This window comes from Acinonyx jubatus, chromosome A1 (genome assembly GCF_027475565.1).
Source record: "Acinonyx jubatus isolate Ajub_Pintada_27869175 chromosome A1, VMU_Ajub_asm_v1.0, whole genome shotgun sequence".
Classification (NCBI taxonomy): domain Eukaryota; kingdom Metazoa; phylum Chordata; class Mammalia; order Carnivora; family Felidae; genus Acinonyx; species Acinonyx jubatus.
Genome location: NC_069380.1, coordinates 2,461,501 through 2,467,500, shown reverse-complemented (window position 1 = coordinate 2,467,500; position 6,000 = coordinate 2,461,501). Strand labels below are relative to the sequence as shown.

General features: G+C 50.4%; 1 protein-coding gene across 2 annotated transcripts in view; it reads right to left on the bottom strand.

Annotated features, from left to right (window-relative positions):
• The window catches only part of FGF9 (fibroblast growth factor 9), a 94,954-nt gene that overhangs the window by 32,832 nt on the left and 56,122 nt on the right, over positions 1-6,000 (bottom strand). Inside the window, exon 1 of one of the 2 annotated variants that reach the window (XM_015077768.3) lies at positions 1-302. This exon is cut by the window's left edge and continues 1,364 nt beyond it. The exons of the other annotated variant lie outside the window; for it this stretch is intronic. The gene's annotated coding sequence lies outside the window, so the exon portion shown is untranslated. Of the gene's footprint in view, positions 303-6,000 lie in introns of those variants that run through there. 2 annotated transcript variants of the gene reach the window in all.

Below are 6,000 nucleotides of genomic sequence, written 5' to 3'. Positions count from 1 at the left end.
GCAACCTAAAATCTGGCTGGAGACACCGACGGAGGTTCAGACTGCCATCGGGAAACGGGTTTTCGCGTGGACTCTGCAGTGTTGCCTTGCATTATAAAATAAAACTTAGTTGAAAGAGTTGGAGGGAAGTGGGGGGGATTCGGTGAGCTCGAATGGAAAGGGCAGTTTCTCTTTCATTCTTAATGCCAGACACACAGAGGCGCAAACCGTGCTGCAGGTAAGCCGGATGGATGTGGACCCAGCTTCTCTCCCTCCCTGTCTTTTTCCTGTCTCTCGGTCTCTCTCTCCCTCTCCCTACCCCCCCTCCCCCCCCCCACAGGCGAGGCAGATGTGCCCACCGTTCTGTTCGGGGCTTTCTGACGGCATCGGTTTCTACACACCCGGCTATGTTTAGGTCCAGCCGGCAGCCCGGATCCGGGAGACCGCGGTGCAGCCGGCAGCGGGGGCGCCAGAGAACCGCCTCGGCCCCCGAGTTCCACTAGCGCGCGCATCTTCGGAGGGTCGGGGTGGGGGCGAGCGCGCCAGTGGACTCCCTCTTTGCCCCCAGCCACGCTGTTTAGGGCGAGCCGTGCCGCCCTGGCGGTTGCGGCCCGACCGAGGAGTTCCGGGGTCTCCCCCACGGTCGAAAGCCAGCCGCGGAGTCGGGGGAGCGCGTGGGGGGCGCCCTGGGGCCCGCAGCCGCTCCTTCCTGCCCTGCCTCGCGGGGCCGCAAGCGCAAGCCCGAGCCCCGGAGCCCGGGCTCGGCTTCCTGTCCGCGGCCAGCGGCCTCCGCGCCCGGCCACGGGCCGGGACAAAGAAAGAAATCGCCACCCCGGGCCTCGGGGGGCCCCCGCCGAGCCAGGCCGGCCCCGGAGCCCGGCGGCGGCGCGCTCCGAGCCCGGGACAGCCGGCCGGCGCCGGGACCCCCCGCGCCGCCCCCCGCCCCCCGCGCGCGCACACCTTCGCCCCGCAGTCCGCCCGCCGGCCCCTCGCCCCGCCGCTCCCCTTTGTTCACATTGTCTCAGAAATGGCCCGGCTCTCGGGTCAAGATGGTGAAAGTTGCCGGGACTTGAGCACGGCTCTAGTCCGCGGGACGTGCGAGTGAGGCGCGGGGTGGGAGCGGAGACTGGACCCCTGCGCCGGGAAAGGGAGGCAGCCTCTTTATGGGGGCGCGGGGTTGGGAGGGGGGGGATCCGCCCCAGGAGTCGGCGAGAGGCCGGAGGTGAGGCCCTGGGAATGGCCCTGCTCGGGACGAGAGGGTTTCGCCGGAAGATGAGAGGGAGTCGTGAATTGGCAGATTTCTCGGGTGCGGGAGGTGCCGGCGACCCGGAGCGACCTTCCGCCGCCCCCGGGGCGGAAGGCGTGCTTCGGCCCGGCCCCGGCGGAGAGGAGGGCGAGGAGCGAGGTGGTCCTCCCTCCTGGCCATTCCCACACCCCTTTGCCGCAGTCCCAGGTCATTGGGTGTCCGCGGGCTGACTCCGTGCGTCGTGCTTACGTGTTTAGGAAGCACCAGAGCCCTGCCCCGCGGCATTGACGGCGGTCACGTCGACGGTGGGCTTTCACGGTAACTGCTCAAGAAGCCGGGGAGGAAGTGTCACTTCTCACAAACCACCCGAGTGGCCGGCATCCAGCACGGAGGCAGCCAGCAGCGCCGGCTCTCGCGGGGCCGTCCCTGGGCCGCGCGGGCCCCGTGTGCCGGGTGGGTTACTTTGCCAGCAGAAGCTGATGAAGGGAGACAGGCGGGCGGGGGCGGGGGGAGAGGGGGCCAGACGCTCGGTGAGGGAGGCCATGAGCAGCACGTGGACGCTTCCACTGAAGACCGGCCTGGGACAGTTTCCGCCAGCTGTCCCCAACCACATTCTTTCGGTCCGAGTTTAGATGGTGAGCCAATGAGCAAAGACCATTTCCGCTTCCGAATCCTGCAGCCTCGTGACTGTCACTTTAAAAAGGATGCGGCGGTGGGAGCCGGGGCTAAGTAGCTGACGGAGCGCTTCCCCGCCGAGGAGCAGCGTGCTCCCGGCGTCGCTCCGCTACTGCAGCGGACGAACCCACACTTCATCTGCACACCGAACTCGAGCCGCAGGAAGCCTCCGCCCCTTCCTTGCGCCGTCAACGTGCGGGTCAAGGTGCCTTCCCCTCTGTTTGGTCCTGCTTTCCTATTACAGTTAAGGCGATCATCCCTTTCCTTCCGTGGGTCGCGGCCCATTTTCGCCAGAACCCACTCCACCGGCCGTGTCTGGCCGACTTCCTCACGATCCCCCCCCCAGCTGCGCCACGGTCACGAGCTCCTGGGTCCACGCCTGTGTGCGTAGGTTTTATAAGTATTTTTCAGTTGGTACATAGATGCCCAACTCCAAGAGGAATGAGGCCTTGCTTTCCACACACGTGGTGTAATTGGCTTAATAACACCTGCCTTGGAAGACTGTTGTTAGGAATAAAAGCAAAAATGCATATAAAACAGGCAGCAAACAATAGACACTTAAGAGCTATCATTAGGCTAGTCCTAATGTCCTTCCCCCCACATTTCTGCCCATGAGATATGCAGCAAATACTATTATTGATTCCCATCGCAGTGCTCTCTCAGGCTGTCTCTTCTCAGAATATTTTAATCCCTCTGGTTTTCTCTTCATCCGTCTCTTCTGCTGATCATTTAGTGCTTAGACCCCGATGGGAATAAATGATGAGGTAAGTGAAGAGAGCCAAGAAGAGAAATGAGCACTAAGATAGGGGGCAGCAGATCTGGAAACAGCTTCCCCAACCCTCCCTGCCCCACCGAGATCTGCTCCCCGTGATTGCTGATACCCCTTTCATGGGCCCGGGGTGAGTTTATGACACATGGATGTAAACAATGGCCTGTAAGGTATAATAAAGTCCCTACAAATTTCAGGTGGCCGCTGGAAAAAGCGCTCTGCCCACCTCTACTGCTTTCTTCATTAACACATGTCCCCTCCTCCTGACTTCCTTGGACCCCCAAACGCACATCACCATGGAATGCTTTCATTCCTTTCCTACAATAAAGGTGTAACTGGGCCTCCACCCTCCCATCTCCATTTCCCACACTCTCCCCACCTCCTCTACAGCCCTTCAGTCAAGGGCTCCGGTTTGGAAATTGTGAGGAGTGTGGAGTGGAGAGGAGTGTTTGGGAAGGTTGAAGTCAGTTCCTATTCTGACCCTGGTGGACTACAGGTAAGCTTCAACGGTAAGAGGACAGAACTATTGGAGCCAACATTTATTGGCTGCTTGCTGTGTTCCACACTACTAAGTGCTTTTGTGTTTTACCCTTTTAACTTTCAAAATCGCCGTATGAGATAGGTACTCTTATCCCATTTTACACATGAAAAAACGGACTTCTAAAGATTAAGTAACATGGGGCGCCTGGGTGGCACAGTCGGTTAAGCGTCCGACTTCAGCCAGGTCACGATCTCGCGGTCCGTGAGTTCGAGCCCCGCGTCGGGCTCTGGGCTGACGGCTCAGAGCCTGGAGCCTGTTTCCGATTCTGTGTCTCCCTCTCTCTCTGCCCCTCCCCCGTTCATGCTCTGTCTCTCTCTGTCCCAAAAATAAATAAAGGTTGAAAAAAAAAATTTTTTTTTAAAAAAGATTAAGTAACATGCCTATTGCCACAGTGCTAACAAGTGATGGTGCCAAGTATATGACCCTCTAGTATAATAAGCATATACGAGCATATACTATATGCATACTATACTGTGCATATAATAAGCATATACTAGCATAGCCATATATGCACATATATACATATATTATAAATTTTTATAAATGGCATGTTTGCATTAAATAAATATAAATATAAAAAAAATTTACACAGAAGTAAATTGCTTAGATGTATACAAGAACAACTAGTTAAAAGACATAATGAAGGAATAAAGACCGTAGTTACAATACGGGGGGAACAAGAAAGATAAATTTCCAGGAATACAATTAACAAAAATGTGCAAGGTCTGCATGAAGAAACACATTTAAAGCTCTCTAGGGACACAAAAGAAGAACTAAACAAATAGAAAGGCAGGTAGTGTTCTCAGATTGAAAAAACTCAATTTCATAAGTACATAATCATTCCTAAATTAATCTAAAAACTTAACATGAACACAAAAAAAACCAATATGTTTTTTAATTAGAAACTCGGATGCTAAAGTTAATATAGAAAATTCATTTTAAATTGACCAAAAAAATGTTTGAAATTGACAAGAAAAATAAGAAGGTAACTAGCCATACAATATTTTTAAATATTTTAAAGCTATAACACTCAAAACAGAGTAGTGTTGTCATATAGATAAAGCAATGACACCGAATAGAAATCACAGAAATAGACCTGAATACATAGGATAATTTAATACATGATAAGCAATCAGGGGAGGTGGGGAATGAACTATTGAGCAAATGGTTTTGAAACAACTGAATAGACAGCTGGGAAAAAATAAGTAATATCTATTCCTCACACTTTACGTGAGGATAAAACCTAAATGGAACAAATATTTCAATATTAAAAAATAAAACCATAACAAATAGTAAAAGAAACAATGGAAGAATTCCTTCATAATCTCAGTAGTGAAGTTCTTACTAATTGTATCACAGAATCCAAATGCCCGAAAGGGAATAATGACAAATTCTACCACAGACAAAACATTGTTTAACTGCATGGAGGGAAAACACAAATTCAGAAGATAAATGACAAAATGGAAAAAATGTCCATCTCATATCAAGATAAAGAACTCATTTCCCTAATATATAAAGAGCTCCTATAAATCAATAAGAAAAATATGACTTCTGTTTTCTAGTCTGACATGTAAAGACGGGGAAGTCATCATTCCCTCCAGCCCCCTCTGGCCCTCACTGTGGGGAAAAGGAAATACCCAGTTCGGGATTCCTAAAAGACTGAGACCTAGTCATAGGACTAGAGAACACTTCCCCTGCCTCTACATCTTTCCACGACACCCAGAAGGCTCCAGCATAATACAGGGATTATTAGAGCTACAAGAACGGCAAGACTCAGACCTTATTTAGGAAGCCTCCCAGATAAAACAAGGGAGATGAAAAAGACACCGGAAGAAATTTTAGTCCCTGACCCCACAGCAACTGCAAACAACAGTAAAAACAGCCTAACTCTTGGCCACATAAATATAAAATCTCACACAAAAGCCTTGTCTACCTAAGTAATTTTTACCCAATACATCATATCCAGCTTTCCACAAAAAGGTTAAAAGGTTAAAAAAAAAAAAAAGCACAGTGTACAAAGACAAAGTAAGAGTTAGAAGTTTTGGAATTATCACACCAGGAATTTGAAACAACCATCACTAGGGGCACCTGGTGGTTCAGTCAGTTAAGCATCCGTCCTTGGCTCAAGTCATGATCTTCACAGGTTCGTGGGTTTGAGCCCCACACTGGCCTCTGTGCTGACAGCTCAGAGCCTGGAGCCTGCTTTGGATTCTGTGTCTCCCTCTCTCTCTGCCCCTCCCTCGCTTGTGCTCTGTCTCTCACAAATAAACGTTACAAATTTTTTTGAAAAAAACATCATTAATAGGTTAAGGTCTCTAATGGAAAAAGTGGATAACATGCAAGAACCAATAGGTGATGAAAGCAGAAAAGAGAAAGGTAAAGGGGAGAATCTACGGGAAGTGCGAGAAACCCGAAACTGCAACACAAATGAAGAAGGCCTTTGATGGGTTCAGCAGGGCACTGAACACAGTCGAGGAAGGAACCAGTGAGCTCGGAATATATGTCAATAGCAACTCCTCAAATTGAAACGCGGAGATAAAAGAAAACAATGGAACAGAATATCCAGGAACTGTGGGAAAATGACAAAGGAAGTATCACACATGTAATTGGAATACTAGAAGGAGAAAAAAGAGAGAAACACAGAAGAAATATCTGAAGAGATAACATTTCAGAACTTTCCAAACTTAATGACAGACTCTAAGCCACAGATCTAGGAAGGTCAGAGAACAGTAAGTAGGACAAACCCAAAAAAATGTACAGTGTACCTCACGCTCAACATATATCCATGTC